Source organism: Mixophyes fleayi, chromosome 4 (genome assembly GCF_038048845.1).
Source record: "Mixophyes fleayi isolate aMixFle1 chromosome 4, aMixFle1.hap1, whole genome shotgun sequence".
Lineage (NCBI taxonomy): Eukaryota > Metazoa > Chordata > Amphibia > Anura > Limnodynastidae > Mixophyes > Mixophyes fleayi.
In genome coordinates, this window is record NC_134405.1 from 251,247,077 (window position 1) to 251,274,723 (window position 27,647).

Genomic DNA, 27,647 nt, shown 5'->3' on the forward strand with positions numbered 1-27,647 from the left:
AGGAAGATAAATATTAGAACATGAGAACATGCACTGAAAGGGAAATTTGAGGAAAAACTACTTGACAGAAAGGGTGGTTAATAAGTGGCATAGCCTCCCATCAGAGGTGGTACAGTAGAGCAATTTAAACATGCTTGGGGTAGACATAATGATATCCTTACAAAGATTAATGTATGGAATGGACCACGAAGAAGGAGAAATAAAGGGTGAGCTCAGGTGGACTTAAACAGAAGGTGCAGTTGCGAGGGATATATGCCCATATTGTCGACTGGACTCCAGGCCTAGTGGAGTGGGTGAAGGAGAGAACACCACAGGAAAAAAAGTCGGGGTAAGTGAAGTCAGTGGAGGAGAGCCAGGTTTCAGTCCTAGCAAGGAGGATAAGAGAGGTGGTGGATGGAGGACAGTTTGTTGTACATGGAGCTGGCATTCCTGAAAGCATAGGAGAAAAGGAGAGTAGGTAGTGGGGAACTGTGGATGAGGTTAGCAGGGTTACTGGTGGACAGGGGAATGCTGGATCTAGGACAAGGCTGAGGGTGGGGAAAGAGAGTGATTATAGGATGGAAGTGGAACTCGCAGTTAGCGGAGATGTCCCCGGCGGTCAAGGAATGTGAGGAGTATGATATGAGAGGAGGTGTAGGAGCCATGGTAAGCTACTTGGGAGCCTGCGGGAAGGTAAGAAGGTGAAGCAGAGGGATAAGGAGGATGAAAGATGGGGAAGAAATATAGCAATGCTCTATTGATAGAGCAATGGGGGGTGTGGGGAATCACAGGACAGAGCGGCATCGGGGAAGAGGGTGGGGAACGAACAGGGGAAGGAGGGGAAAAGTAGTGAGGGAAAGCATAGAGAGGGTTCATACTGCAAAATGAAATAGCACTATAAACATAGGATTCATAATACAATAGAGTGCGTCATGCAATAATGGGTACAATTGCTCATTAAGGGTAAATGGATGGAGCTGTCCATGATGGTGTGGAGACTGAAGTATGGAGTACCAGAAGCTGGAGGGGGGGGGGGGGGTGGAACATGGATTGAGAGGCAGTCCATTGCAAGGAAGCTTCGAGGTGGAGTTCAGGAAGTCTTGGGGTTCAGGGTGGCAGAGACAAAGAAACCAGGACCCATAGTGAGGGGAAGCTGTTAATCTGGTGATAATCAATCTAGTGAGGGTGGCAGAGGCCAGGATCCAGATGAGGGGTGCAAAAGCCATATAGCATGACCTAGGATGAGTGGCAGGTGACAGGTAGACCATCTGGTCCAGATAGCGGTCGAGTCCAGGAGACATAGGGTGGTGAGTATCCTAGGTAGTTGATGAGCTCTGGGCTGGGGCTTCTGATCAGAAGGACACATTATATATAAATATATATATATATATATATATATATATTTATTTATACATATATATATATATATATATATATATATATATGTATACACATATATATCAAAGCATACCTGGCGGGTAATGCGATGACAGGTTGACTGAGCAGAGGCAGGCCTCAGTATTGCTGGGCTGCCAAAGGAGGTCTGGAGTTAATAGGACTCAAGGTAGCTGTACAATGTATGGAGACTGACAATCAATCCAATGGGGTAGGTCTCAGGTTGCAAGTCTCATGAGCGACAAACCACTGACAGAGGTTAGGAGGCAGGAAGTAGACATTTGGGTCAATGGAGCATTCGACAGGGAGTAGCAGATGTGCCAGTGAGTTAAGGAAGCCTCAATGAGTTGAGGAGGCCAGTGGTTCTGGGGGAGCCATCAGCAGCATGGTGAAGGAGGGTTGCGGTTTGGCAGTGTGCCACAGGCAACAAGATAGAAGAAAGCCATGTCACAGTTTGAGCCAGGAAGTGAAGAGGGAAGCGATGAGCGGCTGAACAAACTGTCCAGAGGGGAGTTCAGGGCACTATTCTGTTCTTTTTGAAGCCAAAATTTCAGTGCACATCTGAGGATGGGAGCTCAGAGAGCAAATAACCGTCCACATCGGCTCCTCCTCCTGTGCTCAGCATCAGTTTACATAACATCCAATTCCCTGTTTGCTTTTTGTGTTTTAAATCTTGTTAATAGATAAATGAGCAGAGCTATCTGGTTTAGCTCTAGTGCAATTTAAAATGACAAAACTTGCTATACCATTGAATTAAAGAGTTAAAGAGTCAATCTCATATCCAGCAAAAAAGAAGCTTAAAAAAACCATGGTGGAGTCTACTCACAAGTATGAGGTGGTAAGAGGTAGAGGACTTGCAGAGATGAGGCTGAATTCAGGAAGGAATTTTACATCTCGTATAGACCAAAGGACTTTGACAAGCAACAGCCTGGCTCCTATCATCAACAACATATATGCTGTCACTCATCCTCAATCATGTGAACATGTGCTGCTCCTCCAATCAGAGATTAGCACACGCTCCTCTGACCCCTTTTGCTCAGCTTCATATGATTGAGTGAATACAAACAGTGAAGTAGGAAGAACCACCCCTGCTTCACTATCAGTATAATCGTTGAGGCTGCAGCTATAGGCACTAGCCTGACGGTACAGATATTCAACCCCCTATCCCCTGAAATTCCAAGCTGAGCCTGAGCCAGAATGTAAGTCAAGTGGCTGGCAGGACCCTAGGGCCCTGAGCGCCCACCAGTGATCCATCTGTGCCCCATGGTCCGTTGTCATAAAATGCATATATTTTTTGTAAGTCTTTTTTTCCACAGACTTCCATGTTGCATGCTGTGATATATCATACGGTGGAAGAAACTACCACAATCAGCTTGAATTGGCCTTTTCCATAAAAATTGATGAAGATTCTTCTTTGATTGGTTGCTCAGTTTAGCAAAATTTAAGAATCTGACCAAGACATGGGCTACACTTTCAAAACTGTTTGCAAAATATTCATCTTGTTAAGAAGCATTTAGCCTTAAACATTCCCAGTCTTACACCTACTTCACCACACAGCAGAATTAATTGACCTTCATTACCTCTAATTGAGAATTTAAATACAGTGTAGAATCACTTTCTGTGGAACAGCAAAACAGAATTAGAAATCAAAGATTGGATTGAGGGAACGTTGTACTTCTACCTGTTTTACTATGAAACTTGCAGCAATTCTGCTCATCTGTTGTCTGATCCATACCTATATGGGGGTACCATTAAAAATGAAGTGTCACTTTTAGATTTTTGTTACCACAGCAGCTGCTATTTTGTGTGAAAACCTATTGATATGGGCATTTGAAAGCTTATTTAAGAAACATGATTTAGTGTAAATTTACATTATAAAATAAGCCTTTATTGCAAACAAAACCGTAGTTTTAGTTTATCCTATTCCTTAATTCTAGAGACTGAATATATATGTCATTTGTATAATTTCTCCCGAGACACAGTGTTGCTTGAACCATTAAAAATCCTTCCAAAAATACCTGGGTCCCATCCTAATGTCTGCGCGCACGTGCACTGGGCGGGAAAACCGGAGACATCGGTGAGCCCGGCTATGTATGTGGCTGCCCAGCGGATGAGTCATGGAAAGCACTGGCAGGCGCTCTATGAAGAGAGGCACACCCCATGCAGTATATGTCACCCGCTTCGGGAAGCACAGTCCGGGTATAGTGGTGCAGCGTGTAAAACGCTCGGTGTGGGTGGAGAGGATTAGCGGAAGAGCTGGAAGCAAGAAAACGGACACGATGCAGACGGGACGCGAGAAGAGGAAGAAGAGAAAGAGAGCCGAGCAGTCGCCGTATGTGACAGATGGGTCGCCTGAGATCCCGTTACTGTGCCAGCTCAAACCAAGGCAGAGGCTGGAAAGACTGCATGTTCCGAGCAATGTCAAAGTGCCAGGTGGGTGTGTCTGCCACCTACTCTGCACTCGTGGTGCCATGTATCTTTAGTGGGTGTGTATCTCCAGTTTAAGCCCCGTACTCGCTAATGGTTTTTCTTTGTCCATGGCTGATTTCCTGCAGAGCCCATAGTAATAAAAATGTTTTACTGATCCTGTTATAATGCCATTTTGGGATTTATTTTTTTTGCGGATTTTACTTTCTTCATCATTAAATTTTATTGAATGAATGTTAGGTATTAAGAATAGATTGGGAGGATAACATCTAATATAGGCAATTCTAGAAATGACACTTCCGTGTTGGTCATTGTTGGAAAATCGGTTCAACTTCATACTTTTTGGGGTAGGGTTTCTGGTCACAAAACCTGGCAATGTTCAGGAATATTAGGGACAGTTGGCAACTACAATTGTATATGTCACTCACTGTGTTCCATAGCTATACCTCCCACCTATACTGCTTTAGGAGGGACAGTCCTGCTGTCACAATTATCAAGACTTTTGTCCCCATTCAGGGACAATTTGGAGATATGCAGAGCTGCCAAGAGGAATTCAGGGCCCCGGTACAATAAATTCATGGGGCCCCCCCTCATAGTTGAGCATGGTAAAAAATTTGGCGCCGCCTCAGAGGTGTGGTCATGCATTTGGTGGCGTGGCAAATGCGACATTGGGGCGTGGCTAACACATCAAAATCACTAGGCTCTCTATTCGCCAGAGCATCACATATGTCCAAGCACTCCTGACTTTCAGGACATCTAGCACCAAAATGTAGTATAAAAATAATGCAGTGTGTACACAAAGAGTTCAGTCTTGGCCTCCACCTTACATTGGGCACAACACTCACCAAAAATTGACATTGTCCCTACTAGAATCACAACATTTCACATATTGTCCTGCTCTCTCCTACCTGTTCTTCTCACTTTCACCACCTGTTGCTGCATGTTTCTTTAGTTGCGGCTTGTCTGGATACTGGAATGCTGGGGGCCCTATTTGGAAAAAAATAGCTACATTTAGATAATTCCAAACAACCCTGGCGTTAAATCAATACCATCCACGATTAATAATTAGGCCTTCCTCCAGCTCCAATATTACAATAATGTGCCCCTTCATCATCGCCATGCCTTATGATCACACTGTGCCCTCAATGCTGCTTTTGCCCCCTTCATCTGGCTCCCCTTGATCAGACTATACTATGCTGCTCCCCCCTTTTTCAATCCCACTGTGCCATGCCTCCCCCCCCTTTGTAATCCCACTGTGCCATGCTGCCCACCATTTTTTAACCCCACTGTGCCATGCTGACCCCTGTTTATTAACCACACTGTGCCATGCTGCCCTGTTTTTTAACCCATCTGTGCCCCTCTCATTTTTTAACCCCCTCTGTCATGCTGCCCCCCCCCCCCCCCGTTTTTAACCCCTCTAACATGCTGCTTTCCCGTTTTTTAACCCCTCTGTGCTCCCCCTCAATTTGTAACCCCTCTGACATGCTGCTTTCCCATTTTTTAACCCCTCTGTGCTCCCCCTCATTTTTTAACCCCTCTGACATGCTGCTTTCCCGTTTTTTAACCCCTCTGTGCTCCCCCTCATTTTTCAACCCCTCTGACATGCTGCTTCCCGGTTTTTAACCCCTCTGACATGCTGCTTTCCCGTTTTTTAACCCCTCTGTGCTCCCCCTAATTTTTTAACCCCTCTGACATGCTGCTTCCCCGTTTTAACCCCTCTGACATGCTGCTTCCCCGTTTTTTAACCCCTCTGCCCCCCCTTATTTTTTAACCTCTCTGTCATGCTGCCCCCCCCCCCCCGTTTTTTAACCCCTTTGTGCCCCCTCATTTTTTAACCCCTCTGTCATGCTGCCCCCCCCCCCCCCCCCGTTTTTTAACCCCTTTGTGCTCCCCCTCATTTTTTAACCCCTATGACATGCTGCCTTCCCGTTTTTAACCCCTCTGTGCTCCCCCTCATTTTTTGACCCCTTTGTCATGCTGCTTCCCCGTTTTTAACCCCTCTGACATGCTGCTTCCCCGTTTTTTAACCCCTCCGTGCCCCCCCTCATTTTTTAACCCCTCTGACATGCTGCCCCCCCCCCCCCCATTTTTTAACCCCTCTGTGCCCACCTCGTTTTCCTCCCTTCACTTACCTTTTCTCCTCTCTTGGTCTTCTCTGCTGCTCTGTGCTCCATTGCTCCAGACTGACTGAATGCTGGGCAAGACATGATGACATCACACCCGGCATTCAGACAGTCTGAATAGAGCACAGAGCAGCAGAGAGGAGGGATGCCGGCTCCGCGATCAGGTGAGTATGTTTTTTTGTTTTTTTTTACTAGCCTGCTCCCCCCACCAACGACCGAAGGTTTTGGAAAAAAATTATTAAAAATGAAAAAAAAAATCAGCAGCGCAAGGGCCCGGGCCGGGCCCCCTGACATGCCGGGCCCGGGTAATTAGTACCCGCTCCCCCCCCTCTCGGCGGCCCTGGAGATATGTCCTCCTGAGTGATGCCCCTTCAATGTTGTGGATACCAATGGCAGTTGTGCATGCGCAACACTGAAGTGGTGTTATTATAGTAGGGGAAGAGCTTAGGGGATGGACCAGGTCTTCATATGTGCGGTTCCACGCCATTAATGTAACATGGCATACTCCCATAAGGCGTTGCTGTATATCCTGTCCTAAATACGAGCTTGTGGAACTTGAGTGCCAGGGGGTAAATGTATTATACTCTGATTTTTTCAATTCGCGAGTTGAAAAAAATCGGAGTATAATACCTTTACCCCAGGTGTTTTTATTGCCAAGAAAATTGGGGAAAAAGCATTTCCCATCATGATGCAAAAGTATCATGTGTAATAACTGCAGGCTGAGTTCTCAAAGCCTCACGGTTCTAATATTTGGTGCTTTGGAACACAGTGGTACCATACAAATAAATAATAATAATGTGGTGGGGGGAACATTTCCATGTGTGACACTAGCCTAAATGCAACATTTAGAAAGTGTCAGAATCTTTTTTTTTTTTACTACACATAAGAGAGAAATGACTTGCCATAGATATTTTACTTTGTGGAAAGGCTGCATGCTCTTGTGTGGTTAGAAAAATGTTTGTTTTTTAAATGCTTGTGTAACACCTGCAATAGAGTAACTAATCGTGATGTTTTAATGTCCGCCACTGCTGTGTTGCCCTGTTCTACTCTTACAAGATGTTCAATGCAATTGATGCACTTGTCAAGTAGTGATAAAAAGTGATTTAAAAACGTGTTGGATGGGCAAGGTTATATCTGTGGTCTGTTCTGTGTTTGTTAAAACTGCCAGATTTCAAGTGTTAAATACCGCCTATGGCTACTGACCCAATGCTGTGTGATGTTGCTGTTGTCTCAAGTTGTTCACTTGTTTTATCCTATCCTGCAGGCAACATAGATTCTAATATTTGTGACCAGCGTGACAATGTGCCTGGAAAGCCAAGCAATAAAATGAAATCTAAATCTAGAAAGGTACTGGAAAATCATAGAACATGTTCTATATTTTATTTCATTGTATAATACAAAATTGAGTAAGTTTTCTTACTCAGGTTTTCTGGACAAAATCATGTTGCAATGCAAGGGGTGCAAATAAAATAATTTTTTTGCACATAAGGAAAATACTGGCTGTTTTTTCTCGTAGCACACAAATACTTGATAGCTTATTTGTACACTGAAATTTAAAGTTACCCCAACTATAAATATGCCATCACATATTAAGTTTACCCCCTCCAATGTAACATTGTTTTGCCTTACTTGCTTACTTTTGCTTAACTTTCCTTAATGAATCAGGTTTGTTATTCCTAATGTAATCAATATAGTGCAAAAATGAAAATTGTCCCAGACCTTAGAAATGCATGTTGGTTATGGGTATAATTAATTTTAAAAAGTATACCACTTTTTTCACTCTTACTCTTTTCTTTTCCAAACCCTAAAAAAAATAATTATTTGCTTAGTTGCGTGAAAATCTGAAAACTTGATTGTATATGATATAAACACAAAATGGGAAATGTAATGTTTTGCATATTTGCTATCATTGTATCTGTGTTGTGCATTACATTTATATTTTATTTCCAGCAAGAAATGCAGGATATGGTATTGAAACAAATTAAGCAAATTATAAAAGAAAATGACCAGGTTAGGAAGAGACTACTACAGTGCAGTCAGAAATGTAATGATGTGGTAAGTGTCTCATTCGATACATGTTTCATAGACTATTTGTTTTATATTTTACAGTATATATAATAAACAGGCTTTTGAACAACAGAATTATAAAGCAGAGACCTTTATCACTATTACAATACTAACTTTACTTTGCCAGCATAATGCTAAAAAAAGCATTTCTTCCTTGTCCATGCTGCCAACATATTAACTCCTTAATGGCCGTTCACAGCCCTTTTAAGGCAAGCGGACTTTGGCCTTTCGGATGAGCGACTGCTCCTGATTTGCTGACGTCTACTAACTAGGTGGTATTACTGGACATTGACTTATGACAGCAGCAGTCCGTCTCATTTCTGGGTTTTTTTTCTCTCTCTGGATTATGTTGGAACAAGAATAGATGATGATGTAGGTAAGTATTTAGTTAATACACTGCACTACAGAAAAAATAAGTAGCAAATTTCAAACATAAAAAGGAGACATTAATTATATCTTAATACAAAGGGGCACAAGAATTTATTACAAACAACAAAGGGAGCACAGTCATTTAGTTTCGTTAACAAAGGGGGCGCAAGATTTATTTTACTTCACTTTTACCCACCGGCCACGGTTACTAGGAGGGGCCCTATCTCATTTGTTCTGGCTGCTCCCCCCTAGTCCGGGTCCCAGTGCTAAGCAGCATGGCCCGTTACTGAAGGGGAGAGATGATTTTTATCTTTAACATTAGTAGTGTCGGTTTCCCCTAAACCACATGCTAGTTAGGGGTTTTGAAATCGCAACTTATCTCCTCACATTTGACGTTTTAGCCTACAAACTGCTGGTTAGTAAATCCAGTGGCTTGGAAATTGCCAGCAATGTGCCACCGTTTAAATAATACCCCAAAAAGGAATTTTTAGTAAATGTACCCCCTTGACTCTTAAAAAAAATAAAAAATATGTTGCTTAAGCAGCACAACGTGTTTAAATGTGTCTGATCACAAAGCTACAAAGTTATTAAGGGGTTAAATACCCAAAAGCAGCCATTTTCTTGTACATTTTTCAAAGGACATATTCACTCAACACATTTGCAGGGTGGTTGGTCTTGGAGTCTGACTGTAGCAGCTTTTTATTGCTGTGTGGCATATAATAATCTTTGAGCAAAGGAGTTATTGAAATTTGCAATGATTTTAAGCATGTGTAGATGACATTGAAATGAATAGATTTTACTAAATTGATCATATCATTTATGCAGAGGGTTGCTATATCAGAAACACAATAAAACAATATTTCACTCCACACCTAAAATATTACCAGCAGCACTTCAGCCAACATAGGTGCTGTGTCGAGAGAAGTTGAACGCGTAAGGGTCCCCTTTCGCCTGCAAAAAGAACTGTACACGTAATTACATTCTTAAATGTTCTATGTGTAGAAATGTGATGTAATTATCTGCCCTATTTAAGGTTAAGCCTTTATATTATCTTTGTTGGTGAAGGTTGTTGATCCTATGCATGCAGATTATTTACCTGGCAAGGCAGATGTCAAAGTTTGCATAATAGATACAAGCCCAGAAGTTACATTGTACAGATAAACAGTGAACATAAACAATTATGATTGCCTGTATGACAAGTATTCTTTTTTGTTTTTCTTGCATTCTCTTGAAAGGCATTCACATCAGTTTTTATGTATAAAGTTTATGCTAGATATTGTTTTGTGTTATTTGTGCAAGAGCCAACAGGGAGAAAGTGACTGCATGCCTTTTAAATACCATCTGTCATTTTTTTAGACATAGCTGTTTGTTGCCATGGAGCTCTGAATGGATTCTGTGGGTGCAGTGATGTGGCTTTAGATTTCTTAGAATTGGATGTCCAAAGTAGTGCACCAAAAAAAGAACACTTGTCCCAAAGGTGTACTTGATGCTAATGGTGGTTGGTGAATATAGGATTAATCTGATAAAAAAAAAAAACCCACAAACCATTGTGAAATGTATTTGCATAGACTATCTGTGACCACAGAAAGAGTTTTCAGTATTTTTTTTATATTACCATTATTTAATTTTCATTATGTTTAAGTGCTGATTTTATTAGGAAAACTTGTGTGTGTATCCCAGATTTTTCTGTTTAAATGCAGATGGATACCAAACCCATAACCACTAAGGACCAGATTCAGAGTGGAGCGCAGTGTAACTTGCGATTGAAATACTTGCACCTAGTTGTATGCACATCTATGCTGTATTCAGAGTTGACGATGTACCCGCTTGACAACAGACACACTCAGACACTTACGTCCTACTTGCTTACATGTACAAAAGCTTTTATTTCATTTGTTGTGACTGCAATTGCTATGTAGCATCATTTAAACTTGAATAGCTTAGCTAACATAGCAAGAACAAATTCCAGACATGAGTACAAAAAAAAATATTTTATTTTATCTTTGCTACAAGACGCTCGGCAAATCCTATTGTATGGCTGAGTGATTGTTAAAGTCTCTATAAGCTTCTGCAAATCATTCACAGACCACTAATCAATAATGGGTCATTAGTTTGGGTGTTTGTCATCATCACCATCTGCTATTTACACCTGCCTCTGACCACCTACAAATAAAAACGCTTGTTCAGGTGTATCTGCGACAATGTCCCAGGCTAAATCCGTACGCAATTGTTCAAACACGTCATTACTGTACATTGCCTACTTTAGAACAGCCCTTCCCTTCCCTGTCACTCCTCTACAGAAGTAAGGAGTTTTAAGTACCAGAAAATCGCAGGTCTGAAAGCCCACAGTTGCATAGGTTCACTTACTGAACATGCCCAGTGCGAAGAAACAAAGATATGCTGCACAAACGGCCATACATTTTACTCTTATTTGGGCCCAAAACATATTTCCAGTTTCCTTTTTTTTGCAATGTTAATATATTTATTTATTTTACTCTCTGCTTTAGGACTGGTACAAAAAATAAAATATAGTGGAGGGAATGAATGCAGCTGAATTTGCAAATTGGGACTGATGTATAAGAATACAAAGGACATTGGGCCATTGGCCAAATATGGGAGCATTCATTTGTTTTTTTATTCTTTAATCTATTTCTACAGCTTAAAATACATTTACAGTGAGAAACACATTAATAAGTAATTGCAGGTAAAACTGCAATATCAAAAATATGCAACACATCTTTCAAATTTCCTTACTTAATATTAAGATATGTGAGCATTGTATAGCTCTTATAAAATACAGTTCACATATTTATAGTTGCACAGGTTTTATATATTGTGAACAGTTGAATATTTTTATTTTCATTCCAGCAGAGTGAACCTGGTATTGGTTAGCAGCAGAAGATACAGCAAAACAAGGTGTTTCAGTTACTAATATAGTGTGATATTTTTGCCTAGTAATATTTTGGTTTATTTCTTAAAAGGTTTTATTGCACAACATTGTTTCAAATATAATATTCTGTCTCACGTTAAACATACCAATGATTCATTTTAGCATGTTGTTTCTTAATTTATGTAAAATGAACATAGCTAGATATGTTTGTGAAATTGTGTTAATAAACTCTCCTTTAACTGGTTTTCCACCTCTTTAATCATTATGTTGTTCATTTTGATTTGCTCCCTTTGCTTGGGATTCTATGCACACCAGTCCTAGAAGCTTGACATGTTAAGACTTTTAGAAGGTCTTAGAAGTAACATCATATTAACAAAATTGCTTATTTATTTTTTCTGCTACATATTAGAAATTTACTTCTGTGACTGAGAGATTAATTGGTTGGTAGATATCTTGGTTTAAGCTAAGTATTAAGCTATCTTAATATATGTGTGACAAAGGACAGAGTTTTATTGAAATCTATGGGTGATATTACATGTTACCATTTTATCTCGGCCGAGTGATGGTCCTCTTCTTGGACCCTCCAACAAACAGCACTCTGGCCGCAGAAGTCTTCCTCCCTTCAGTCCTGTCTCTTTAGGGGGTCACCTGTACAGGTGCCCTGGATATCATTTTAGGTAGCGTACCCGTGAGGCCATAGGGGCTGGGTTCTATTTGACGCCTTAAAGTTGCGCAAGACTAAATATGGCCGGCTGGCCATCCCTTTAAGGTTTTGGTTAAGTTATTTTTATATTGACTTGAGCTTGTTTGCATATGTTTTCGTTGCCACATCTTTACTGAATTAAATAAACTGTGACCTTAGTTCGCCAAAATTGAATCACGTGTCCGTGTTGTTATTTATGGTTATCTTTATTTAGAAAAATCTTAAAGTATTGAAGGGCTAGTGTATTGTGTTGGAATAAGCCCATTTGCACTTATGGGATGCAAACTGGTGAAAGATAAAGTACACACAGACAGGATACACTTAAGGGTATATTTACTAAACTGCAGGTTTGAAAAAGTGGAAATGTTGCATATAGCAACCAATCAGATTCTAGCTGTCATTTTGTAGAATGTACTAAATAAATGCTAAGTAGAATCTGATTGGTTGCTATAGGCAACACCTCCACTTTTTCAAAACCACAGTTTAGTAAATATACCCTTTAGGCTTTTGAAGCTATAAAAATAGTGAATTGGTATATTTCTTACAAACACACAAGCATATTTAGCAGAAATGAAAATCAACTTAAAATGACTGATAGTTTCAGAACACTGTCCTGTCGTGGTCCTCATCCTACTTATCAAATCTCCTCTCCCCCTATTTCATCTCTGCTATGTCTATGAGTTGTTGTACTCAAGACTCAATCCTAGGCCCTCTTCTCTATCTATACCACTTCTCTTAGTTGCCTAATAAGCTATTTTGGATTTCAGTATCACCTCTAGCAGATTATAACAAATTTATATTTCCTCTTTGTATGTCTTACCATCTCTGTTGGCACACGTTATTGAATGTTTTTCTACCATTTCATCTTGAATGTCTTTTTGCCACCTAAAACTCAATCTTTCAAAAACTGAGCTAATACTCATACTTCATGCTAGTCAACAGAATTTACTCTATTTCTGTTGACAGCACATCAGATATCACTAGCCCTCACTCTTGCTGCTCGGGTATCATCCTTTACTCAGAACTGTCCTTTGTTTCCAGCATCCAATCTGTATGTGACCGATGCAGAAGCAGGGCTGCAATAAAATGGCACAGACTTTAGTGATTTAGCTACACCGTCCAGCATTATAGGCTGCTGGAAGGGAGGAGGAAACTAAGGAGGAGAGTGAAGGCAGCACAAGAAAGTTGCCCAGAGCTCTCTGTCAGTTTCCCTGGTCACTGCTATTGTCACTCCAGTTCATTAGCTATATTCTCTTTTCACAAGGCTCCTCAGCCCTCTCTCTATTGTTCTGCATTTTTGAATCATTGTCTTATCATTTTTCTTGTCACACACAACACAGAACGTTCCAGCAGCCCTCACAAACTGGGCTTTTCTGGGTCTTAAAGTATCTCCAGTATCCTGCTGTGAGAGTCCTGTTTCACTGGGTCCTTGTCCCCAACAGTTTCAGGGTATCACATTGAGACAACCAGGTTTAGGGCATGGTGTTCTCTGTTAGTGGTAAGCCTGTAGGTAAATACATTCTGTTTGGAGAGATATCTCTGTTAGAACTGGATATTGTAGTACGTCCTATCAGTAATTGAGAGCTGAATTGGAGATTATACTGTTTATTGCTATGTGTTAGTTACAATCTGTTCATACTGTACCACCTGCTAATTTAAATCTTTATTGTAATCACCCATCCCCTTAAATAACCGTACCAAGGTGTTTTTTGAATACATGCTGTGTTGTGTTTTCCCTGAGAGGTCTGTGTGGATTCAAAGGGTATCCCAAGTTGACCCCTGGTAAAACAAACCACCATATCCCCACAGTGTGCAGACAAGAATACTTGAGTAGAGGCACTGTGGTAACGAGAATCGATCTGAGTAATGAATATAAGATATCTGCAAAACCCCACTCAGGAGTAAAGTGAAGGGGTGTTAAATATATCCAAATCCTTTTACATACATCTAAGAAACATTTTCAGAATACAAACTTTATGCACTCATATACTGTAACATTGACCAATTCCCTTCTTACTGGTCTACCTATAAACAAACTTTTAAACCTGCAATCTATTTTGAATGAAGCTGCTAGACTTTCCTTTTAATATGTCCTTTAACTGCTGCTTCGCTCTAATTTGCTGCAGTGGTTACCTGTATTTTTCCAAATGCAATGTAAAATACATCTTCTAACACACAACACTATTAACAAAAGTGCATCAACCTACATCTCTTCACTTGTCTCAAAATTTCTCCCAACTTGACCCAACCACTCTGTCCAAGATCTGTGCCTCTTCTCTCATTACGTGCTTCCATTCCCAATTAAAGGACTTTTCTCTGGATGCACACATTCTGTGAAATTCTTTCCCATGTGCAAAAAAACTTTCCCCTATTTGCCAAACCATCAAGGATTCCTTCAGACAAGCGTGAACTACCCACTTAACTCCTGTTTTTCAAGCTGCAAGATCCCAGGATGTAATTTTATTTTATGGACAAACATGGATTACAGATGAAGAACCTGGATGTTGGTGAGTACAACAAGTTTTTAATTTTTTTTTATTTCAAATAAAGTTATCTTTAAAAACATGTTGTGTGTTTCATTTACAGTTTGTCTTGGTGCACTAGAGGTACCAGTGTGCCCTGGGTGCCAGGGTATGCTGGTACTTGTGGTTCCCTTAGTGTCAGCATGCCCTGCATCCATGGATACTACAAGTGCTGGTACTAGTAAAATCAGGGGGACCCCATGGATTTTGTCGTCCCACCCCCTGCCTGATTTTGCTAGTAGGCTGGCACCATTAGGATTAAGCTGCTTGGGTGGAACACTGTTTTGTTTTTTTTAATTTGTGCATATTTTTTTACTGTGTTGTGCCACTGGTGACTGTATTGCTGGCTGTACCATTACCAGTTGAATGTCGTCATTTTAACCACATGGACGCACTGAATCTGTCGACATTCTGACTGTCGACAGGTTCAGCGTCGAAAGATTGACTACTTGCGCTAACAGGGACTCCTAACCTCTTTGTTATTATTCTTGAGTGTTTACTTTCAGGATACACAACAATGTACTTTAGCCATCTCCACCTGCAGTGGCAGATTGAATTGAATTGTATTGTACCCTTCTCATCCTTTACACAAATCAACATACCGTATATACTCAAGTATAAGCCGACATGAATATAAGACGAGGCACCTAATTTTAGCACAAAAAACTGGTAAAACTTATTGACTCGAGTATAAGACATGGGTGGGAAATGCAGCAGCTACTGGTAAATTTCAAAAATAAAAATATTGGGGGGTGGCTTCTATGCATTAGATAAATACATATACAGCTAGTACCATATAGCCACACAGCTTACACTCACTCTTCTTGGTTTCCTCCTTCCTGGTTCCTACACCCAGAATTAAGCTGTTAACAACACAAAAAAAACGCTGGATATCGGCAACACTGGGCTCCCAATAATACAAACGAGGTTGTAAATAAGTGTATCAAAATTTATTATAATAAAACATCAATAAAATTATATAAGTACATAATATATACCCATATCCTAATAAATTGTAAACAAATGGTTACACTAAATCCTTTGCACTTGGTATCAAGCCTAAAAGGTGAACACAGATATAAATAACATTCTTTAGCAAACTGATGCAAATAATTGCAGTGGACAAGTCAGGGTGCTCACATGTGTCTCTGACCAGTGGAGCTAGATGGAAATGTCTCAGACTTTAGCTATGACTGACAGGCTCCTTTTCATTTAACTTTATTATTCCATGTGCAATGTATACAGATAAACAGGGCTACAATGAAATAGTGGCTGACAGTGACATGCTAAAGTCACTCCCAGGAGATTAACAACTCTACTCCTGTGTTTTCATCTCTGTACGCTCTCATTTATTTTTGACCAAAGCGGGCAGTCATTGAAGAAGCGGGCAGTCATCGGACCACCCACAGAGGCTGTAGGCGCCCACAGATTAGCGGGAGAGACCAGAGATCGGAGAAAAGGTAAGTGGGACTCGAGTATAAGCCGAGGGGAGCTTTTTCAGCACAAATAATGTGCTGAAAAACTCGGCTTATACTCAAGTATATACGGTATGTATATGAATAGCATACAGTATAAAACACATATATCACTAATCACTTGCCACTCACCAGCTTAAAATTGCACAGGAGTCGCCTCTATTCTCTCTGGACATTTTACAATGGCAGGCATGGAATTAAAATGGGATCCTCTGAGAGAGAAGACACAATTGTCAATGATAGTTAGGTGATCCTGGGAGAGTGTTAGGAACCAGCATCTTATTTGGTTAATAGCATCATCATCACAAATAACTCTTTGTTCCACTTCCTGCCTTGGAAGAGGGAATTCTGTGATGTCATTACATTATTGTCACAGTATCTCATTTAAACTGGATCCAATAAAAGCAACACTATTAAATCCAATTTACAATGAATCCTTTATTACTGACAAAAGGGAAAACCCAATGTATGTCCTGAAGTTATTTCAAAATTAACAAGCTGACCAATTATATACAGCTTTCATTTGCAGCTCATTCTAACTTTTTTTTTTTTTAACTACACATATTTGGTGTTGTTATAATGTGCAAACCTAGTTATTTACATATTTAGGTAAATTAATAGACTTGCAGTAACTAAAATTTACAAAATTGTTCAGTAACAAACTTAGTGAAAATATGGTATTATATGGTACTATTATAAAATTGCTTATCTTTCCCAGAAAAAAAAAGAATTGACTATGACAAACAAAACTATTTTTGGCTAAATCTCCTTGATCACGTATATACTAGTAACTTAAAATTTCTAGAATTTGCTGCAACACCTCTGTCCAAAGCCTACTACCTGAGACACCTGTCCAGACCTGTATGAGTCAACCTTGTTTAGGTACTGTAGGAAAATTCATAAAGTATAATTTTGGTAAAGGGCATCTATAAAACTTCATTAAAATGTCCTAACCTTATAAATATTAATCGTCAATGTATTTCATAATGTGCAGCTTTTAAAGTATAACACAAAATTGAAACAAGTGTTTTGATAAATGTATTAGAATAATTTTACCCAAATCTTTATCCTGTTTTCATATAGTGTATAAGCTATGAAAAATGTATAAATGACAGCAAGCCACTTAACTTGTCACAGATGCTTTGATGTTACTTCAAATGAAGAAAAACGGAAGGTTGTTTACTCAGTTTTTCATAGTGGCGTCATATTGATATTAGCAATAAGCATTTATTCCTTTAAAAATAAAAAATAAAAGATTTTTGTCACTCTACAAATTCCACTGTCTCTGCAGAGATGTGGTTATCAGCAATACATTTGCTATAATGTCACATCAGTTGTTATGTCTTCATGCACAAATCATATGGGAGAGTTTAAGCATCCTTTCATAAGTGAAATACTTAATATTTTACAATAAATGTCGTGTCTATACAGCTTCTTACATTGGCATTTAATTATTAATACCATTATTTTTGAATGGGTTCTAAGTAGTTTATTTTTCTAGTATATTATGTTGAGCCAGAATTAATTTTATAGTATATGTAAAATGAAAGTACTTTTTATGAAGTGTACAAGGTATCATTAAATAGTGGTGCAATTCATAAGATTTGTCTTGAGATTTAGGTTTTCATGGCCCCTCTTCTACCCTAGTTCTCTAAAGCAAAGCATGTTGAAAATATGTCTATGAATAAAATTACCATATAATTGTATTTCAGTTATTGAAAGTGTACTTGCTGACATCTTTCCTGTCAAGACTGTACATTTTAACACTTTTGAAGGAGATGGTGATCTGTCCTTATTAAGGTTATTAAGAGTTTCAGATTGATGTATTGATGACATTTGTGGGAGAACTGTGTAACTCTCTCAATAATTAAACAATAAAGGCTTTCACCAATACAGACTCAGCTCTTCTTACTGAGGGAACACTACTTTATAAGTGCTGACAAAGAAGTCCTGGCAACCGAGACATCACAAGGTGTGTATTCGCTAGCATTAGTAAATGGTGCATGCACAGTGAGCAACTTTGCATCCTCTGCTCCCTTTTTAGTGGTATGTTTATGACACAGAGCAGGAGTCTCACAAAGGAAGTGCTTGTCTTATTTATTTGTTAATTTATTTACATAGCGCCTGCATATTATGAATCACATTACAGAGAATATTTAATCATTCACATTAGTTCCTGCCCCAGTCGTGCTTGCAATATATATGTTCCCTACCACAGAGATATGCACATCACAGTTTCTTCAGAAGTCAAAACAGTATGTTTTTGGAGTGTGTGAGGAATCTGAACCACCAAGGGGAAACCCACACAAACACAGAGAGAACATATAAACTCTACACAGAGAGGGCCCTGGTCGGTACAGTGGCGGATCCAGGGGGGGACGATCGGGGCGATTGCCCCCCTAGCAGGGGCTTGCTGCCGGCGGCTGCACCCTATGTGCAGGTCCGTTCGGCAGTGACAGGCAGGGATAGTGTGCTGCCCGGCCGCTCTGATTGTGTTTTAAACACAATCAGAGCATCCGGGCAGCACACTGTCCCTGCCTGTCACTGCTGAATGGACCTGCATATAGTATGCAGCCGCCAGCAGCCTCAGATGTCAATAAGGGGGCGGGGCCTACATCGCCCCGGGTAGAAGTATTCTCTAGATCCGCCCCTGGGTTGGTTTCAAACAACAATGCGGTGAGCCTAATGTTAGGAACTCCTTCAGTCAGCACGACAGAACCCGGAATCTGCTCCGATGTCTGGTGTTCACTGGAGCCCCTAGTGGTGGGGACAGACTTGGCTGCAGACAAACGGAGGGTCGTGTAGTGTGCACTGACTGGGGAGAACCCAGAGGCAGCGTGGTAGAACACAGCGATGTGAGGTCCAGGCAAAAGGTCAAGGGCCGGCAGCAGACAGGGATATCAGAAAACAAGCCGTAGTCAGGGGTCACAGGCAATACAACGAAGTCCAAAAACAAGCCAGGGGTCATACACAGGAAATCCAATAATAGAGTAAACACAGGAGCAGGGAAACAGGAACAGGAGCCTAGCTAAACAGGAAGCTATAACTGGCAATGAGGCTCTGTCCTCACTGCCTTAAGTAGCAAGGGGAGCCAATAGGAGTGAGTGCCAGTGAGACCCCTCCCTACTGCACTAATCTCAGAGAATAGGCCATACAGAAATAGGAGAACAGAATAATCAATTCTATCAGAGCCAGGTATGGTAACTTCCTAGCCAAGACTCCAACACAGAATCTATACACAAAAAACAAAACAAGAAGTTACCTTTTTCTGCGCGCATGCGCCCGGGTGTCAGACCGCTGGCCGGGCGCTGCGGCCTCCGGATTACAGCATCCCGGTTGTTGCCTAGGCAACCGGGACGTCAGAGGCGGAAGTAAGACCCCGGTCGTCATGGAGACGGCCGGGGCGTCTGAGAGAGCCGGAAGCGAGCCGCGGCGGCCCGTCGGGGAGCCGCGGCTCGTAACAGTACCCCCCCCCTTGAGGAGGGGTCAATGCACCCCGACTTCCAGGTTTCCCAGGATACTTTTTAAAAAAGTCTTTAATGAGTTGGTTAGCATGTAGATGCTTCTGCGGTACCCTGGACCGTTCCTCCGGGCCGTAGCCTTTCCAGTGGACCAAAAAGTGGAGTTGACTTTGCACCTTTTTGGAGTCTAGGATCTTTTCAACAATGAACTCTTGGTGTCCTCTGACTGAGACAGGACGAGGTCTGTGCAATTGACGTGGTCTGAATTTATGTGAACATGTAACTGCTTTCAACAAGGAACAATGGAATGTGTTAGGAATCTTGAGTGAAGGAGGAAGTTTCAACTTGAAAGACACGGGATTAATCTGTTTAATAATGGAGAAGGGTCCAATAAACCTAGGACCTAACTTCCTACAAGGTTGCTTAAGTTTAATGTTGCGGGTAGACAGCCACACCTTGTCCCCGACCTTGAAAGGACACGGTCCACGATGCTGATCAGCATAATATTTAGACTTAAATGAAGCTTGATTGAGGGCAAGGTGAACCTTTCTCCATATCCGGCACAGATAAGAAATCGAAGAACTAGATTTGGCTTGATTCGAGACTTCCAGCGAGTTGGACCGAGGATGGAATCCGAAGTTACAGAAGAATGGCGATACCAGAGTAGATGAATGGCACGAGTTGTTGTAGGCGAACTCTGCCCATGGAAGCAAAGCAGCCCAATCACTATGGCATTTATTTACATATAAACGGAGAAATTGCTCAAGGGATTGATTAACCCTCTCCGTTTGTCCGTTGGATTGTGGGTGATACCCCGAAGATAGACAGAGTTTAATTCCTAATTGGGCACAGAATGCTCTCCAGAATGTGGCTACAAATTGGGAGCCGCGGTCAGAGACAATATTAACAGGAAGTCCATGGAGCTTGAAAATGTGCTGAATGAATAGGGATGCCAAGGTTTTAGCACATGGCAATCCTACGAGAGGGATGAAATGTGCCATCTTACTAAATCTGTCTACTATCACCCAGATGGTGTTAAAGCTGGATGAGCGTGGTAATTCTACGATGAAGTCCATCGATATGTGGGTCCAGGGTCTCGTTGGAACGGATAGTGGCATAAGAGGCCCGGCAGGACGTCTGCGAGAAGATTTATTCCTGGCACAGGTTTCACAGGATAACACAAACTCTTTGGTATCGGCTGCCAAGGAAGGCCACCAGACGGAACGAGACAGAAGTTCCCATGTCTTGGATACTCCAGGGTGACCTGAGGTTTTATTATCATGACATTCAGTGAAGACCGTCCTCCTCAGATAAGCTGGTACGAATAATTTACCCCTGGGAGTAGCTGATGGTGCCAACTGTTGGAGACCCCGGAGGGTTGTGCCAAGATCCTGAGTTAGGCCAAGGACTACTTTGGATGCCGGAATAATGAAAGCGGTTTCAGTGAGGGAAGGATGAGAGGCGATGAAACTGCGAGACAAGGCGTCTGCCTTAATGTTCTTGGATCCGGGCCGGAACGTAATTGTAAAGTTGAAACGGGAGAAGAAAAGGACCCACCGGGCTTGCCTGGAGTTCACAATTTTAGCAGATTGAATATACTGTAGATTTTTGTGGTCAGTATATACTGTAACCACATGATTAGCTCCCTCTAGCCAGTGGCGCCACTCTTCAAATGCCCACTTGATAGCTAGCAATTCTCTATTCCCAACGTCATAGTGGGTCTCAGCGGAGGAAAATTTTCTGGAAAAAAAGGCACAGGGATGCAAACAGTGATCAGTGATATCTTTCTGGGAAAGGATCGCACCTGCCCCGACGTCAGAGGCATCCACTTCGAGAACAAACGGTAATTCCGGATTGGGGTGTCGGAGGACAGGTGCAGAGATGAAGGCCTCTTTTAACTTTTGAAAGGACGTCAAGGCCGTAGGGGACCAATTAACGGTATCAGCCCCTTTACGTGTAAGGGCTGTGATCGGAGCCACCAATACAGAAAATGACTGGATGAATCGCCTATAATAATTAGCGAATCCTAAAAACCTCTGAATGGCTTTAAGATTGCTAGGCCGGATCCAATCGAGAACTGCCTGTACTTTACTCGAATCCATGGAGAAGCCACGAGGTGAGATGACGTATCCGAGGAACGTGACCTGAGTGACTTCAAACTCGCATTTCTCGAGTTTAGCGAAGAGGCAGTGCTGGCGGAGTTTCAGAAGTACCTGTTTGACATGAGTACAGTGTTGCTCCAGTGATTGGGAATAAATCAAAATGTCGTCAAGATAAACTACAACGAATCTCCCCAGGAATTCTCGCAGGACATCGTTAATAAAATCTTGGAACACTGCGGGGGCGTTACATAGGCCGAAGGGCATGACCCGATATTCATAATGGCCTGAGTGAGTATTGAAGGCCGTCTTCCACTCGTCGCCCTTTTTTATTCGAACCAGATTATATGCCCCCCGCAGATCGATCTTGGAGAATATCGTGGCTAATTTGAGCTGATCAAAAAGTACGGAGATGAGTGGCAACGGGTAAGTATTCTTCACGGTAATCCCATTTAGACCCCTATAGTCTATGCACGGCCGGAGGCTTCCATCTTTTTTTGCCACAAAGAAGAAGCCCGCTCCTACGGGTGATTTGGAGGGTTGAATGAATCCCTTACGTAGGTTTTCCTCCACATAGTCATCCATAGACTTAGTTTCAGGAATAGACAAGGCATATAATCTTCCCTTAGGAAGCTTGGCATCTGGAACCAAATCAATGGAGCAATCGTAGCTACGGTGTGGGGGTAGAGCGTCTGCTTCTTTTTTCGAGAATACGTTGTGGAATTCACGATAAGGCAATGGAAGAGATTCAGGGCTAGGCTGAACAATCCGGAGAGGAAGAGCAAGACAGGTTGAGGAACAAGCCTTACTCCATCGTATGATCTCCCCCGTGCTCCAATCTATGTGAGGGTTGTGAAGTTGAAGCCAGGGATGTCCGAGGATCAATGGTACGGAGGAACAGGGAATTAGAAAGAACGAGAGGACTTCGGAATGGAGAGCTCCCACCGTAAGCTGCAGAGGTGGTGTTTGATATGAGACCCTTCCGTCAGTTAACGGTTTACCGTCCAGACCGCAGACCGTGATTTCTGAGTCTAAGTTTACGGATGGAATACCAAGTCTCTTGGCAAAGTTTATATCCAAAAAATTTCCAGCTGCCCCGCTGTCAAGAAAGGCAGGGATAGAAACGGATCGATTACCATACATGATCCGAGCAGGGATTAAGACCGAATTCTTGGAAGAGACCATCTGGAGACCTAGGCGTACCTCCTCCTTTACTCCTAGGCCTGGTCTTTTCCCGCCTTGTTAGGGCAGCTACGCAGGAGATGGCCTTTATTGCCACAATAGAGACATAGCCCCAGTGACCGGCGCCTGGATTTCTCCTCAGGGGACAGGCGATAAGCCCCGAACTGCATGGGCTCCGGTAAATCCTGAGGAACAGAGTAGACGGCTGGAGAGGGCCAGGATGGTGAGGCGGCCTCCTTTTCGGACCTTCTTTCCTTGATCCTGCGGTCAATTTTAATAACTAGTTGCATTAAGGCCTCCAAGGAAGATGATGAAGGATATTGGACTAAGGAGTCCTTTATCTGCTCCGAGAGCCCAAGCCGGAACTGACTCCGTAGTGCGGGGTCATTCCACTGACTGTCGACCGACCAACGTCGGAACTCGGCACAATATTCTTCCGCTGTCCGCCTCCCCTGTTTCAGCGCTCTTAGGTGGGACTCAGCCGAGGCCACCCTATCTGGGTCATCATATAAGAGACCAAGTGCGTTGAAGAAGGCGTCTACGGACTGTAGAGCTGGATCCACAGGAGTCAGACTGAACGCCCAGGATTGGGGATCGCCTTGGAGTAAGGAGATGACAATGCCGACCCTCTGTTGCTCCGAGCCCGAGGAGCGGGGCCTGAGACGAAAATACAGCTTGCAGCCCTCCTTAAAATTTCGGAATAAGGTTCTATCTCCAGAGAACCGGTCCGGAAGATTTAACTTTGGCTCAGGTGCCGGAGTTGCTTGTGAGGCCTTGGCGGCTTCTTCCTGAGCAGAAAGCCTGAGTGAAAGATCCTGAACCATCTGCGAGACGACTTGGATCTGCCCTGCTAGGACCTGAGCTGGACTGGGTTCCATCAGTGGAGAATAGGATCGTTATATATTTGGGCCAGTTATAATGTTAGGAACTCCTTCAGTCAGCACGACAGAACCCGGAATCTGCTCCGATGTCTGGTGTTCACTGGAGCCCCTAGTGGTGGGGACAGACTTGGCTGCAGACAAACGGAGGGTCGTGTAGTGTGCACTGACTGGGGAGAACCCAGAGGCAGCGTGGTAGAACACAGCGATGTGAGGTCCAGGCAAAAGGTCAAGGGCCGGCAGCAGACAGGGATATCAGAAAACAAGCCGTAGTCAGGGGTCACAGGCAATACAACGAAGTCCAAAAACAAGCCAGGGGTCATACACAGGAAATCCAATAGTAGAGTAAACACAGGAGCAGGGAAACAGGAACAGGAGCCTAGCTAAACAGGAAGCTATAACTGGCAATGAGGCTCTGTCCTCACTGCCTTAAGTAGCAAGGGGAGCCAATAGGAGTGAGTGCCAGTGAGACCCCTCCCTACTGCACTAATCTCAGAGAATAGGCCATACAGAAATAGGAGAACAGAATAATCAATTCTATCAGAGCCAGGTATGGTAACTTCCTAGCCAAGACTCCAACACAGAATCTATACACAAAAAACAAAACAAGAAGTTACCTTTTTCTGCGCGCATGCGCCCGGGTGTCAGACCGCTGGCCGGGCGCTGCGGCCTCCGGATTACAGCGTCCCGGTTGTTGCCTAGGCAACCGGGACGTCAGAGGCGGAAGTGAGACCCCGGTCGTCATGGAGACGGCCGGGGCGTCTGAGAGAGCCGGAAGCGAGCCGCGGCGGCCCGTCGGGGAGCCGCGGCTCGTAACACCTATTTACTATAATAGGGTACATAAAGATTTTCTTTATGTACTCTTTTATCTACTTTATGTACAGTTTAATAAATATACCTCTAAGTTAAGTTCTCCCAAGATTTCCTAAACTTGCTGGCAGGCTCATTACGTATAGACCAATTTTTTCACAGGCTGGATGAAGACATCATTTGTACAATCAATAGAAACAACAATAGCAAAAGTCACTCAATCTTTGGCTTTGGTAATTCACAAAATTATCAAAAGCAAATTTTATTGTGAACTAATGGATCTATTAATAAAAGCTACGAGGGACACTTTATAATTGTACAAGGATCTCAATAGAATGCAAGATGAAGCACCTAAAGAGGGGATAATTTTTCATGTCCATGAAAATGTTTCAAAAAAGCTACGAAGGTAGAATGGTCATTACCTGAGAAAAAGTTTTTTTTGTTTCCAATATAATTTCCATAATGTATTATATAGAAAGAAATAACATTTTAGGACACCACTCCTAATGTAAATGTAGCAATCATGGGGGTGGCTAGAAAACCCTATTTCATAATTAACATGCTATCTAATATATCACAGACATATGTGTTTAATTTGAAACTTGCAACAATATTGGGTTTTCCATAGCGGCCACAAAATGCTCTAGCCCATATGACATGCCTTCCTAAAAGCGTTTATGCCTGCTTCCAATTGAAAGGTACTTTCCAATTAAACCTAAGCCCTTGGATATATGTTTAATTGGACAACATTTTGAATGCCTCTCTGAATCGCCTTTGAATAATTGGTTTGATGGTTAATTGGAAGGCATGGCTCCATTCAACTCAAATAATAAGATTTAGTCCATGTAGACTGCAAGTGATTTCTGATATTTCTACCTGGGGGCTTAAAATCAATCTCACACAAGAGACAACAAAGACAAAAAGAATCTCTTCTAAGTGCTCTTTGTAAAGAGAGAAACAGTTGTGAATCTGTTTTCTCGTTGAAACCAGCCAACTTGAAACGTGTTTTGTCACTGGAGAACCCTTACTGGAAGGTACTAATTACAAATTCCAGCTCTGCAGGCTGAACAGCATTTTTGGATGGTTAGGGTGTGTGATATTTTGTAGTATCAGAAGTCATCCTTTAACTTGAGAAAACTGAAAGTGGTCCAACTGTCCCTATAGCCTTCCGGAATTTTATCAAGGGTCAGGTGTTCATAATCTGTTCTGACAGTTGGCTAATGTCACTTGTATAAATTCACATGGTGCTACTTACAGTAGTACTACCCTATCCTTGACTAAGAGCATCTTCAGCCAACACTTCAGCACACAGAAGCACTCCACATCCTGGGCAGGCAGAATATAAAAGCAGACTAACTCCTAAGCAGGTGAATGAAGTCTACATCATGAGGTCAACCAGTTATAGACTTATTCTCTAAATAGGCAAGCTCTGAACTTGATTGTTAATAGTATGAAGGATAACTATATTAGAAGATAATTGTCACGCACCTGGCTCTTGGTTAAGGTTACTTACCCCTTTGCTGTCCCTGCAGTCCGCAGGCTCTGCTGGTCTCAGATCTCTCAGCAGGATGTTGCCCAGTCTGTATCCACTCCAGAAATCCTTCCAAAAACAGTACACGGGCACTCCCATCTTGGATTCAGTTCCCTGCTCTCCTTCAGCCAATGAAAAACTGCTTCAGTTCAGCTGACTGCAGCTTCTAATTGGGATAGCAGTCTCCACTCCAGGGTTCCCTCGAAAATCAGTTCCTGGGTGCTGTCATCTTGGATCTAGTCACTTGATCCATCTCAGTCAGTCAGAGTGCTGCTTCAGCCTAGCTGACTGCAGTCTCCAATCAGGTAACAACATTTAGTATAAAAGGACTTCCTGAAGCCAATCTAATTCCCAGCAGTCTGCAGTTTTCTCGTTTATTCCTGCTCAGACAGTGCAGCCTGTATTCCGGTTTCAGCATTCCGTTCTTGTTCCAGTCTGGTTCAGTAGTCCGGTCCTGCATCATCCTGATTTCATCTGCATAATTTGATCCCTCACTTCTTGACAGTCTCCAGTGCCATTCATATTTAGTAGCCTCCTGAACTCCACCTGCACCTGTTCTTTCCCTCATGCAAAGGAATATTATCAGGCCACCCGGCTTTGTCCACGTCTCCACCATAGCTCCAGAGACACAAGCCAGTCTGGGTACAAACAAATCCCTAGGCATGACAATAATCTTACAAAGCAAGTATTTCTAGAGCGAGTTAATTGACCCCACCTTATATAGTTTCTTATATGTATAAATTGTTTAACAAACTTGAGACACTGATGAAGATAAAAACATGACATTGTCTGACCAAGTCACCTGGCAACATCTGTAAATAAAAAGATTATACCATGAGGTTTAAGAATTTCAAAACCTCATTTCCATACAATAGCAAATTTACAGAAAAATTTCCATTGTGTATAATTGTTCATTTCAATTTTATTAATTGTGGAAGTCGAATAATTGGATGAAGCAGTTTCAAATTAATAACCATCAATTTAATTGGCTTTATCAGAAAATATGCGAATAGCACGCTATGACGTGGAAGGGCGTATTTAGAATTAACACATGCAAACACTTCTGCATACATTTACAATCACACATTCATTTGTAAATAGTTCACCTTAATAAAGTTCCAACACACAGTCTTTTATAATCAAATGTAATAGATTAAATAGTTTAATATAATAATGTTAAAACCACCTTATTGATATATAAGGTTCAGGATATAGGAAACGTATCATGTTTAGTGTCATTTTAATCCACTTTTCACCATCAGACATCCGCTACTATCGACTAAGCGAACGCACCTTGCATTAGCAAGTTATGGATGATAAAGGATAAATGGTCAAAATGATACTGTGTTTGTAATGCTAATAGACCAGTTTGAACCAGCTTTTCAGAGGGAAAACACATAGGCATCTGTTGGAGAGTTGACCCCCACCCTTGGAGGGCATCGTTTGAACCGACCTATGACCTGCATTATACTGTCCTAAACCCTGAACCAATGGAAAAATGCCATGACATCACTAGTGTTTTTTATGTACCACAAACTGTATATAAACCAGGCACTGAGACCCTCATATAGTCTACTTTGAACACAGACTTCAGGATTGAATCATCATCATCATCATCATTTATTTATATAGCGCCACTAATTCCGCAGCGCTGTACAGAGAACTCATTCACATCAGTCCCTGCCCCATTGGAGCTTACAGTCTAAATTCCCTAATATATACACACACTCACACAA

At 42.0% G+C, this 27,647-nt stretch overlaps 1 long non-coding RNA gene across 1 annotated transcript; it reads left to right on the forward strand.

Moving 5' to 3' along the window:
* The first annotated feature begins 7,848 nt into the window (after nucleotides 1–7,848).
* Nucleotides 7,849–12,127, forward strand: LOC142150114 (uncharacterized). Its single transcript, XR_012691017.1, has 2 exons — nucleotides 7,849–7,979; nucleotides 11,229–12,127. It is a non-coding gene; the product is annotated as an uncharacterized LOC142150114 (long non-coding RNA).
* The last annotated feature ends 15,520 nt before the right edge of the window (nucleotides 12,128–27,647 follow it).